The sequence below is a fragment of the Bison bison genome, unplaced genomic scaffold, assembly GCF_000754665.1.
Source record: "Bison bison bison isolate TAMUID 2011002044 unplaced genomic scaffold, Bison_UMD1.0 scf7180017864470, whole genome shotgun sequence".
Taxonomy (NCBI): domain Eukaryota; kingdom Metazoa; phylum Chordata; class Mammalia; order Artiodactyla; family Bovidae; genus Bison; species Bison bison.
In genome coordinates this window covers 3,751,670-3,765,430 of record NW_011495031.1, presented here as the reverse complement: position 1 = coordinate 3,765,430, position 13,761 = coordinate 3,751,670, and the positions used below count along the sequence as shown (strand labels likewise).

General features: G+C 37.5%; 1 pseudogene; it reads left to right on the top strand.

Annotated features, from left to right (window-relative positions):
• The first annotated feature begins 351 nt into the window (after window positions 1–351).
• LOC105003551 lies at window positions 352–11,400 on the top strand (annotated as a pseudogene).
• Window positions 11,401–13,761: the final 2,361 nt, after the last annotated feature.

Below are 13,761 nucleotides of genomic sequence, written 5' to 3'. Positions count from 1 at the left end.
ATTTTCAAGTTTTGTTTACATTTTTAATATTGGCAAAAGTTAGCACATTGACTAAACCTTGTTGCATATGGAACAGGGTTTTGTCTTATTTTGCCTTCTATCTCTCCCCACCCTTGTTCTCACTTTCTCTGTCAGTGACAAATTTACACATTTTTTAACGTGGCAATAAAGTATAACTTTAATGCAGAAAAAAAAAAGTGAGTTGTCTATGATTACACACTAGTAAGCTGTGGGGCTAGAGTTTGAACCTACATCTAAGGTCAGATTTAGGTTTTGTAGGGCCTAAAGCTTATACAATATGTGGGGGTAGTTGTTATTTAAGCAAAAGAAAACAATATTTATGAATACAAAATGCCTACCTGGGGCAAGCGAGCGGCCTTGGAGCTTAAACTCATTTTGTCAGCTCTTGTCTGGGTATTTTTGACTTTCAGCATTTTCTTCCAGGTAATTAGACATATAACACAAATTAATTATAGGCAAAATTTAAATACAATTAATTACTTTTTTAGGTCACTAAAAATTTAACCATCTAGTGTTAGCCATTGCAAATTACAAATATTTATATATTCTGTAGAGATCTTTCCACACATATGCATTTATGTTTGCTTTTTTTTTTAGTTAATGTACTGTGTTATTGTTGTTTAGTCACTAAGTTGTGTCAGACTCTTTTGCAACCCCATGGACTGTAGCCAGCCAGGCTCTTCTGTCCATGGATTTCCCAGGCAAGAATACTGAAGTGTGTAGCTATTTCCTTCTCCAAGAGATCTTTCTGATCCAGAGATCAAACCCCTGTCTCCTGCATTAGCAAGAGGACTCTACCACTGAGCCACCTGGAAAGCCCTTATGGCTTATTATGGCAGATCAAAAATATTTGGAAAAAATTTTCAGAAATTTCAAAAAAAAATACTTGAATTTGCAGCATCAAGCAACTATTTACAAAGGATTTACATTATATTTACAACTATTTACATAATATTTGCATTTTATCAGTCATTATAAATGATCTAGAGATAATTTAAAGAATAGGGGAGGATATATTAACATTGTATGCAAATACTATTCCATTTTATATAAAGAACTTGAGCATCTGTGGATTTTGGTATGCAAAAGAGGTTCTGGAACCAATTCCCAGAGACAGCAAGAGGAGGGAGACAGCATTTCTTCCGAAGTTCCAAACACACTTCTGTCCTCTAGACCTGCGACACAGCTGCTTTGCTGAGATCTCCCAGAGCTCCTCTCATAGGCTGATTTCGTTTTCTTTATTTCATTATCTAGCTTCAGTTCTCTCATGTCTGCTCTCATAATTTTAGCAAAGTTTTTGCTTGTTTCCACATATCCCCTTTCTCCCTTAAAGTTCCTTTTTCTAGGTATCATGCTCTTTTTTCAGGTTTACAGTGTTATCTTATTTTTCTGAGGGTATGAGAGATATATATATATATATATATATAGTGGTTTTCTTTTACTGCCTGCATTGTTTCTGTTTCCTTTAATATTTCACTTTCTCTAATATTCTCAGAAAGCTTGCTTTGCATTTCGCGTGAAAATCTCTCCACAAATGTGTGGAAATTATTGTTTTGCCATTAAAATATTTAAGTGTGGGGCACTAAAAAGGTAATTGAAAATTCTGTGTGCATGGAGGTAAAGCTTATCAGCTTGAGGGGTTCCTCAGAGAGTGATTATTTCAATGTTGGGAAAATGTATGGATAAGCAGAGGCAGTGATGTGTATGCCTGTCTGCACTCTTCTTGAAGCCTTGCCATTATTTGTTGACTCTTACACAATTTTCCTGTTTTAGCACAAGACTTGGGCTTCACAACTAAGTACTGCAAGTGAATTTCACATGCTCCCTGAGATATTGATTTCCTAAGCCTTTTAAATAGCCAGTTGGAGCATGGGTGGGGTCATGTTAAGACAATCATATTTCCCATTAGAGTCAACAACCTTGATTTACAATCATTGCCCCAGTATAATTAAATAGCACCCCCTTCTACTAAATGTGTCCTGGTTTGGATGATAAATTACTATTTGGTGTTTTCCCAACACTTTCCATTTTTAATCAGGCCTTTCATGAAGTCATTATAGTTAAAAAAACTGATACAAAATAGTAATTTAGAGTGACCTCATTCTTATTAAAATTAAGATTTTTCTATGAAATCTTTATATAAATTTAATGTTTTCCCTAACAGTTTATTTTTTTTATCATACAAGTAAACATTCTTGAATGTTTCACAAGACTAAGGGCCATATGCATTGTTAGATTTGTACATTCTCTAGACTCCTTTATACTTGATGAGGCTCTGGACTTCTAGTGACTGGTGGAAGTTAAGCTTGTTAGCTTCTTCCACTAATAAAGCAGTGGCAGCTACTGTCCAGAGGGAGCCAGGTAAACCTCAGGTCACAGAAACTAGTTGTTTGGAAAAATAGTCTATAGAATGGGGAATTTCCCCTAGCTTCTGTATAAGGATTCCCAGAACTGCCCCCTGCTTTTCAGCCACATATAAGATGAATGGCTTTTTCAAGCTGGGGAGACCCAGAGCAGGGGCTCTGGTGAGGGTTTGCTCAATATCTTTGAAAGCTTTTTCTGTTCTCAATTCCAAAACAATGGTTCTGTATCTGGGCCTTTAGTGGCTTCATATAGAAGTTTATTTATTGGCCCAAATGCTGGAGTCCAAATTCTAGAAAATCCTGCCATGCCCCAAAAGATACAAAGATGTTTCTTTGTTTTTGGAGTGCTTAGACCTAATATAGTTTGTTTTCTATATGGAGATAAATGTATACTTTCAGGGTGTATTATATATCCCAGATCATTAACTTGTTGCTTTGTGATTTGGGCATTTGAGATTTGTGTGTTTGTCTGAAAGACTCCGTAACCCTGGGCTCCAAAGAAATTAAGGACTGCAATGGCATTTTGAATGAGACCTACATGGAGGGGCTACATATAAATATTTCATCTATATACTATAGAATTCCCTCTACTTTTAGATTTATTTCCCTAGGTTCTCTTCCTAGGGCCTGGGTAAACAAGAATGAAATGTGAAAGTGAAAGTGTTGGTCATTCAGTCATGTCCGACCTCTTAGACTGTAGCCCATCAAACTCCTCTGTCCATGGAATTCTCCAGGCAAGAATACTGGAGTGGGTTGCCATTTATTTCTCTGGGGGATTGTCCCAATCCAGGGATTGAACCTGGGGCTCCTACATTGCTAGCCAATTCTTTACCATCTGGGCTACCAGGGAAGCCCAAACAACATAACTCACCAGGCTCCTCTGTCCATGGAATTCTCCAGGCAAGAATACTGGAGAAGTCACTCCCTTCTCCAGGGGATCTTCCCAACCTGGAGACTGAACCTGGGTCTTCTGCATTGCAGGCAGATTCTTTACTATCTGAGCCACCAAGGAAGCCCAAGGTGCTTCTCAGCTGGTACTAGTGGTAAAGAACCTACCTGCCAGTTCAGGAGATATAATGAGACATGGGTTTGATCCCTGGATTGGGAAAATCCTCTGGAGGAGAGCATGGCAACCCACTCCAGTATTCTTACCTGGCGAATCCCATGGGCAGAAGACCCTGGTGGGTTACAGTCCATAGGGTCACAAACAGTCGGACACAACTGAAGCAGAAGAAACAAGTATGAGCTGTCCCTAAGACAATACTGTCCAGATATGTTGTTGCATTTGGCCTGAGTCGGGGTCAATTCACTTGAAGATAAACAGATATTGCAATGAAGGATGAACTGGGATACAAAAAGAGGCATCCTTGAGATGGAGTATATAGTAAATTATTCATTGTCCTCAGGGATTTGGGCTAATATATAAGGACTGGCCACAAGGGAATGTATAAAGACCATTGCATCAGTTACTACTCTAAGGTCTTATACCATCCTATTTCCCCATTTGGCTTCATGACAGGCAAAATAGGGATATTGCACAGAAACTGGCAGGGTACCAAGAAACCATGTTCTAAGAATTTATCTATGAGAGATTGTTTTCAACTTTATGGGATATTATCTCTTGATAGGACAGATGGCTTATGGCCTAAGTCTAATTCTTACAGATTGGGCTTTAAGGCCCCTCATGGGATTTCTTTATCACATATTGAAGGGTTCACTGCTTGTAGAATATGGCTGGGAATAGGACCTTGCTCTGATGGCTAGTCTGTATTGGTCAGAGTCAAGATAAAGAGTTGTTTGGGGCCTCCTAAGAAATTAAAAGACGCTTACTCCTTGGAAGGAAAGTTATGACCAACCTAGATAGCATATTGAAAAGCAGAAATATTACTTTGCCAACAAAGGTCCATCTAGTCAAGGCTATGGTTTTTCCAGTGGTCATGTATGGATGCGAGAGTTGGACTGTGAAGAAAGCTGAGTGTTAAGAATTGATGCTTTTGAACTGTGGTGTTGGAGAAGACTCTTGAGAGTCCCTTGGACTGCAAGGAGATCCAACCAGTCCATTCTGAAGGAGATCAGCTCTGGGATTTCTTTGGAAGGAATGATGCTGAAGCTGAAACTCCAGTACTTTGGCCACCTCATGCGAAGAGTTGACTCATTGGAAAAGACCCTGATGCTGGGAGGGATTGGGGGCAGGAGGAGAAGGGGACAACAGAGGATGAGATGGCTGGATGGCATCACCAACTCGATGGACATGAGCTTGGGTAAACTCCTGGAGCTGGTGATGGACAGACAGGGTGGCCTGGTGTGCTGTGATTCATGGGGTTGCAAAGAGTTGGACACAACTGAGTGACTGAACTGAACTGAACTGAACCATAGTATGGACCCAAGGGAGCCCAGAAGGTCTCTTTCTGGAAGGGAGGTAGTACAGTCATGCACAACTATTAATAAAAAGGCAGGTGAAATCAACCACTGTTCAAACTGGCAAGTGAGAGGCCCAGTGTACTAACAGGTGTGAGGCTTTTCATTGGCACCAGTCACAGTACAATTTTTGGAGGAAAGCTTGAGAAATCAAGACAGAGTAAGTGGCTCCATATCAATTAAAAATCAATCTTGTACCTACCATGTCAAGGACTATGTAGGATTCCTGGATGAAGATAGACATCTCACTGAGGGAGCCACCAGAATTCCCGGGAAGTCTCAGTCATCCAGCATGGCCATCTCAGGAGCAGGAGACCCTCTTCCCCTTTAGGACCAAGGGCAGTCTGTCTTCCAATAATACGTTTGTTTGCAGGCAGGGATGGTCCAGGGGGGCTCTTACTGGCATTCTCGGGCCCAGTGGCCAATTGACTTGCATTTGAAGCATTCACCCTTGTTGGTCTTACCTATAGATGGATAGTTGAACTTCCTGGGCTCTCTTAGTTGTCCTGAAGTCACAAGGCATGGCTGACAGCAACAGCTATCAGTTTTCATGAGCCCTGGCCTGCTTTTCTCCTTTTGGATTCTCTCTTCCTCCTTATCTTGATCTCAATTACTAAATATCCAAAATGTCACCTCTATGAGTTGGGGCAAGGGGGTTTATGGCTTTAATTGTAACTTTTGGAGTTTCCACCTAATATCAGGGTCACAGTGGCTGATAAAATATTGTCCTAGCAGGGATTGATCTTCCTGAGTGAAGGGATCAATGTTAGTATATTTTCTAAAAGCTTCCACAACCCGCCTATTAAAGAAGGTTGGATTTTCTTTTTCTTGAGTCATTCATTTAACCCTTTCATAATTAACTGGCTTTTTGATATACTTTCTCACTCCTTCTAATGCACGTTGCATCAAAATCATTATTAGAAATCATACAGCTTATTTTGCATTCCAAACATATTCTTTTTGAATGATTCTAGGAAGGTTGCTTCAAATCTCTAAACTTCAGTCTCCTCATCTGTAATTATTAGTTCTCACTCTTTAAGAATGTAATAACAATTAAATAAGCAATGTATGTAATATGCTTAGCACAGTGCTTGATAGCATAATAGGTACTTGATAAGTTCCAGCATGCTAGTGGCTTTGCATTGCTTCACACTATATCTTTAACCAGATTAATTGCTATTTGACTGATGTTCTTTGGGACATGTTTAACTTAGAAAAATGTCAGAAAGGCTAATGTAGCTGATAACTTATAACAAACAGCTAATTTTATGATTAGGAATATATAAAATTATTGTTTAGTTAAGTAAAACACTGCTTTCTTTCTATCTGTAAACTTTACTCCAAAGAGAGAAAATGTAGAAAGATAGAATATATGAAAGAAAACGTGACCAAAAAAGTTGACAGCAACTGTGAGAGTATACCAAATAATCAGTGGTTCTCAAATTTTAGTCACATTTGTTCAACTTAAATACAGTATACTAGTTTTTAAAAGCAATTTATTTCCCTGCATCCAACTCCAATAAGTTATGATTTGGTAGTCCTGTGGGAGAACCCAGGAATACTTAAGTTAATAAGCACACTATATGTGCAGCAGGTGGCTAGTGGACTACATTTTGAGACACAATAATCTTGCTAGGGCAAGACATGAAAATTCAATAAAAAATACTCTACTGGCCTTCTATTACATGATGATGTAATGCACATGCTCTTAGTTGCAGGTGAGACAACACAGCCATGTAATGCAAACACTGAAATATAGCAATATGTGAAACAAGCACATATGCTAAGTCACTTCAGTCATGTCCAGCACTTTGCGACCCTATGGACTGTACACTGCCAGGCTCCTCTGACCATGAGATTCTCCAGGCAAGAATACCAGAGTGGGTTGTCATACCAAGCACATAGCAGCCCCAAATAAATTTAACACAGCTGTGTACTAACAACTCTCAGAAATAAAATCACAACTTTGCAAAATCATTTGGTAAACTTGCACTCAATAAAAATAAACAAATAAGTAAAATGGCAAATACTTTCAACTTTCAGTTTGCTCCATTAACTTATCTGAAAACATAAATCAGTTAGCCCTCACAACTCTAAGAGATAGGTACTTTTAATAGTCTAAAGATGAGAAAACTCAGGTACAAAAAGTTATGTAATTAATTTAGCTTGAGGACTCAAAACTTACTAAAGTGGCAAATGCAGGCACTCTGTTTCCAGAGATATGCTCATGATGATGTTGTAACTAGTTTCCTGGAAGGAAGAAGATAGACTGACTTCAATTCTAATATTTATTCTTGGCCATTACATAGCTTTATGTATTTTACAGGCATTAAGGTTTAGTGTTCCTCTAAATATCTTATATTTTTTTTCTGTTTATTTTCTAACTTTTCAAGTGTGTATATTTGAGTTAGTGATGAACACCAAGAACAAACTGAACAGAGATTAGCAAGGAGGAATGAAAGTTTGCTGCCTACATAGATTTCAGAGCAAGACAAACCTATGATATCCTAAGTTCTTTTTGACATTAACAAGCTGTTCTATTCTCACAAAGTGGATTAGTCTTCCATCAAAGCAGTTAATGGTATGAAAGAACAGCTTTAGAATCTGCATTGTTATCTATGTAATGTTGAAGGGACAGTTTACTGTGTTCACATTTAGCACTCTACTTTTTCATGAGAGAAACAAAATTTTATTTTTGAAGATATTTTTCTCTATTGTTGTTCAGTCTCTCAGTCATGTCCGACTCTTTACAACCCCATGGACTGTAGAATGCCAGGCTTCCCTGTCCTTCACCATCTCATGGAGTTTGCTCAAACTTATGTCCATTGAGTCAGTGATGTCATTCAGCCATCTCATTCTCTGTTGCCCCCTTCGCCTCCTGCCCTCAGTCTTTCCCAGCATCAGGGTCTTTTCCAATGAGTCAGCTTTTCACATCAGATTGCCAAAGTATTGGAACTTCAGCCTCAGCATTAGTCCTTCCAGTGAATATTCAGGGTTGATTTCCTTTAGGATTGACTGGCTTGATCTCCTTGCTGTCCAAGGGACTCTTTAGAGTTTTTTCTCTATTATGATATACCAAAATGGTCACCAAAGCAAAGATATCTGTAATGGTCATCTTTGTTGTTGAAAGAATATGATTGCTATCTGAATGCTTCCAGAATGTTTTAAATAACATGCAAACTCTCTTTTCGTATTTCAGTCATTCTGGTCTTTGTTTCCTTTTGTGAAATAATACCAATGATTTACTGTTTGCTGGTCCAGTATTATTTCCTATCTTGCTCAAGATGCCTTGATATTGTTAACTACTTACTACTCTTGGCACCTAAGATGAATAATTTTCCTGTTTCTTTCAAAATCTATCATTGTATTTTACACTTGACTCTACCTTTCGCTCTTTATTTCTACTTCTGAGTCCTATTGCTCAAGTTTGCTTTGAGAATTTCATAATTATCAATTAGATTAGTTGCCATGTAAGTTAATGGCCACAAAGCGTGTGACTTCCTAAATAATTTTTCACTGCATTAAACTTTTGTATCTTAAACCATTGGTAGGATACATAGCTGCCTTTTTATGTGTTTCCTTAACTAAATTTTTATATGCTCATTCAGGAACTCAGCTTGTAGGGACAAAATGGACCCCTGAAATGCCTTCCATTTCCACATCTTCTTGAAATTTACCATCCATGCAATGTTATTTTCTGATAATTCCAGCTCACATAGTTCTGCTTATCTTTAAACATCCTATACCACTTCATTTTCAGCCATTGAGCTTTTGCTTTGTGTTTTAAATCTGCTCATTCTCTTTACTCAATCTTACTGTACATTCATGGGGAATAGAGATTTTATATCCTCTGCCATTATATCTCCTAGAGTGTCCTTTTTGGGCACTGGGTAGGTACTCATTAAATACTCATTGAAAGTTTTTTAATCATATTGTTGAGTTTGTTCCCCATACTTTGGATTGAGCTCAAACATCACTTAATACATAGCCTTTCTTAGTAAAAAAAAAAAAGAAAAAAAATTACAAACTAAGACTTTTTATCTGGTTACTGGCCTTTAATTATACTAACTGCAACTTTTAAGTTGCATTACTGATCCAAAGAAAATACTGACTGTTGGTAATTTTCTGACCTGTGATTGATGAAATGTTATTGAGTAACATTAGTCATATTCTTTGTTAGAATATAACTTGGTATTTGGCAGCTATACCATCAATTAGCATTACTGCTGATAACCTCTATTTATATACCACGTAATTTGTTTTTCCATATAAGCTGAAAGAAGGGGAGAAGGAAATGATAGTTGCTCATTGCCACAGTCATCTGTGGTAAGAAAAATAAAGAAATATTTTTTAAACTTTTGTAAAAATTTATGTTGTTAAGTACATGTACCCATGCATGCATGGTCATCTTGGGATGATTTCTGTCTACCATTAAGTATCAATTTATTCTTATTGCCCATTTTTAATCTAGGTCTTTGATACTTCATTTCTTACCTAGATTTTTGGATAAGTCAAATACTCCAAGTCTCCATACCAACGTTCCAAGATCATTCACAATGCCAAACCAAAGAGTTGCTAACTTAGCTTATTTTTCCCCTTTTCTGAAATGCATTCTAATTAAGCAAACTCATATCTCAATGCTTTTAATCCACTTCTTAAAAAGGAGTTAAGCACTTATTTAATGTCTACTACGTGCCAAGCAATGTGGTGGGCATTCTGCATAAGTTTATAAATGAGAAAATAATAAGCTCTAAATAACTTAGATCAAAATAAAGCAAGCATAGTTCTTTAGGTACCAATCTCTTTAGATACCAAAGTATTGGAGCTTCAGCTTCAGTGTCAGTCCTTCCAGTGAATATTCAGGGTTGATTTCCTTTAGGATTGACTGGCTTGATCTTTCGGTCTAAGGGATTCTCAAGAGTCTTTTCTAACACCACAATTCAAAATCATCAATTCTTTAGCTCTAAGCTTTCTTTATGGTCCAACACTCACATCCGTACATGACTACTGGAAAAACCATAGCTTTGACTATATGGACCTTTGTCGACAAAGTAATGTCTCTGCTTTTTAATATGCTATCTAGGTTTGTCATAGATTTTCTTCCAAGGAGCAAGCATCTTTTAATTTCATGGCTGCAGTCACCATCTGCAGTGATTTTGGAGCCTGTTTTTTCCTTTGAGACTTTTCAAGATATCTCAATATTGACAGCAGAGAAGGCAATGGCACCCCACTCCAGTATTCTTGCCTGGAAAATCCCATGGATGGAGGAGCCTGGTAGGCTGCAGTCCATGGGGTCGCTAAGAGTCAGACACGACTGAGTGACTTCACTTTCACTTTAATGCATTGGAGAAGGAAATGGCAGCCCACTCCAGTGTTCTTGCCTGGAGAATCCCAGGGACGGCAGAGCCTGGTGGGCTGCGGTCCATGGTGTTGCACAGAGTCGGACACGACTGAAGCGACTTAGCAGCAGCAGCAGCAGCAGCAATATTGACAGAGACAACTTTAAAGGTCTCAAAGAGAAAAATTAATTTTTAGTACTCTAAGTACTTTATAGTTAACATGCAACCAGTAAGGAGAATAATCTAGTTTGAAATTAGACTATTAAATCATCTGTATTAGTAGTATGAATTTTGCTCACCTTTTCCCCTAAAAATAAGAATTTTAGAGGTTTTTTTCCATTAATTCAACCTCTTTTTTCATATTTACCCAGACTATCATATGGTGTAGGCAAATATAAATACAATACAGATTTAAAAAAAAAAAGTAAAAAGAATTCATTCTAAGCTTCAAATACACACACACACACACACACACACACACATTTATTCATATGTAGGCAGGAAGATAAAGAACATTTTTGGTGGAAATTTGAGCAACACTTTTTGTAAGTAGCAAACACCAATGGCTTTTATCTAAGGATTCATTATTTTTAAAATTTCACATTAAGTGGAAAGAAAATAATGATTAATGGCTTAAAGTCAGATTTAGAAAATCTAACATTTTAATTGATTTAATGCTTTCTACATACAAGTTAATAACATATTTTAAAGATAAAGGTAGTTCGTCCACTAAACTGCCTCATCACTCTGTCGCAAAGCATGGGGCATCAGCAAGAATGGGGACCTGCCTTAGCTCTTGCTCAGGTATGAATTCAAGCATTCCTCATCAGTAGAAGATAAACAGAATTTGGTGATTATGGGTAGGAAGACGTGGTTCAACATTCCAGAAAAGAATCAATCTTTAAAAGACAGAATTAACATAATTCTCAATAGAGAACTCAAGGAACCTCCACAGGGAGCTCATTTTCTTGCCAAAAGTCTGGATGATGCCTTAGAACTTATCGAGCAACCAGCATTAACAAATAAACTAGATATGGTTTGATAGCAGGAAGCAGTTCTATATAAGGAAGCCATGAACAAGCCAGGCCATCTTAGATTATTTGTGGCAATAATCACGCAAGAATTTGAAAGTGATGCATTTTTTTCTTGAAAATGATTTGGAAAATTATAAACTTCTCCCAGAATACCCAGGTGTTCCTTCTGTCCAGGAGGAGAAAGTCGTTAAGTATAAATTTGAAGTATAAGAAAAAAGCAATTAAAGTGGAAGTGTTTTCTTATCTATTTTGATCTATCTTCCCTCCGTCAAAAAAAAAAAAAATAATGCATTTTTGTTGTATTTTGTTGGCTTTAAATCAACTATTTCTAACCAATGTATTCTTATTCCCCATTAATCTTTTTTTATTAATTTTTATTGGAGTATACTTGCTTCATAAAGTGTTAGTTTCTGCTGCACAGCAAAGTGAATCTGCTGTGCGTATACACGTATCCCCTCTTGTTTGAATTTCCTTCCCATTTAGGTCACCACAGAGCACTGAGTAGAGTTCTCTGTGCTATACAGTAGGTTCCCATGAGTTATCTATTTTTTTAGTACTGTATTTCTCGTCGTGAGCTTCCTTAGTGACAACAGTAAAGGATCTGCCTGCAATGCAGGAGATGTGGGTTCGATTTCTGGGTCAGAAAGAGTCCCTAGAGAAGGAGATGCCAACCCACTCCGGTATTCTTGCCTGAGAAATACCAAGGACAAAGGAGCCTGGTGGGCTACAGTCCATGGATTTGCAAATAAGTTAGACAAAACTTAGTGACTAAAAACAAACAACAACATACAAGTTAACACATGTTAAAGATAAATCTAGGCATTGTTTCCACTAGCCTTCACTCTTACATCAAGGCTGTATATTGTCACTTTGCTTTTTTAACTTATATGCAGAGTGTATGTGTGCCAGCTAAGTCACTTCAGTTGTGTCTGACTCTTTGTGACCCTATGGACTATAGCCCATTGGGCTCCTTCTGTCATGGGATTCTCAAGGCAAGAATATTGGAGTGGGTTGCTGTGCCCTCCTCCATGGGACCTTCCCAACTCAATAATCAAACCTGCATCCCTTACATCTCCTGCATTGGCAGGAGGGTTCTTTACCATTAGCACCATTAACTTTTTATTAATTTATTTGTGATAAGTCCAAATTGTTCTTCTGGAGTATAATGAGGTTAACTATTTCAACAAAAATTAGCAAGATCCTTATTAAAAAATTACCTGAGGACTTCCTAGGTGGAACAGCAACTAGAAGTCCACTTACCAATGTAGGTGACATGAGCTCAATCTTTGGCCCAGTAAGCTTCCACATGCTGTGGAGCAACTAAACCTGTGTTCCACAGCTACTGAGCCCGCATTCTAGAGCCCATGAGCTGCAACTACTGAACCCTTTTGCCACAACTCCTGAAGCCTACACACCTAGAGTCTGTGCTCCAGAATAAAATAAGCCACCATAATGAGAATCCCATGTGCCAAAAAAGTAGTGGCCCCCGCTTGCTGCAATTAGAGAAAGCCCGCATACAGAAACAAAGACCCAGTGCAGACAAAAAATAAATAACTAAATAAAATTAAAGTCTTAAAAACATAACTTGAGATATTGAACTTTACTACTTTACCCCAAATATTTAACTACAAGTTCTTTTCTCTATTTCAACTAACTATTGTGCATCTCCTCTATAAATTATTCATTTTTAAGATAAAAATTAAATGAAATACACATGTAAATAATGTTAGATAATGAATTTATTAAAATATTTTACCAAGTTCTTTGTCATGATTGATACTTTACAAATTTAAAATTAAAATTTGAAATCAGTTCTATTTAGCTTTATTTCAATAATATATTTTCAGCCATTTAATAAAAAAAATATAAAACCCTTCTTACAGGGCTAGCTTTCTCATTGTATAATTTCTTCAATTAGACCCAAATACATTATCCTCTGTGATTTTCTTCATTCTACTTCTTACATCTGATAGACATTTAAAATTCAATTTTTTGCTGTATCATGAATCCTGGGTTGATTTTTTCTCTTGTTTGTTTTAAGAAACACTATTGCTTCCTTCTTTAAAATATTTTTACATCTTTTTTAATATGCACTATTAACTTTTTTAAGCTGTGCAGCTGACAAAAATAATACAAGCAGTTGTTTGGAAAGTACCAATGGGTTATATATGAATTTGAAAATGGAAATAATCTTCTGTTAGGGATAATGAGGTATATGGCAGTTTTGATGTTGTTATATGATGCTCTAGAGAATTTTTGATGTAGGAAGGGCCTATCAGTTCAGTTCAGTCACTCATTCATGTCCAACTCTTTGTGACTCCATGAACTGCAGCATGCCAGGCCTCCTTGTCCATCACCAACTACCAGAGTCCACCCAAACCCATGTCCATGGAGCCGGTGATGCCATCCAACCATCTCATCCTCTTTCGTCCCCTTCTCCTCCTGCCTTCAATCTTTCCCAGCATCAGGGTCTTTTCAAATGAGTCAGCTCTTTACATCAGCTGGCCAAAGTATTGGAGTTTCAGCTTCAAACATCAGTTCTTCCAATGAACACCCAGGACTGATCTCCTTTAGGATGGACTGGTT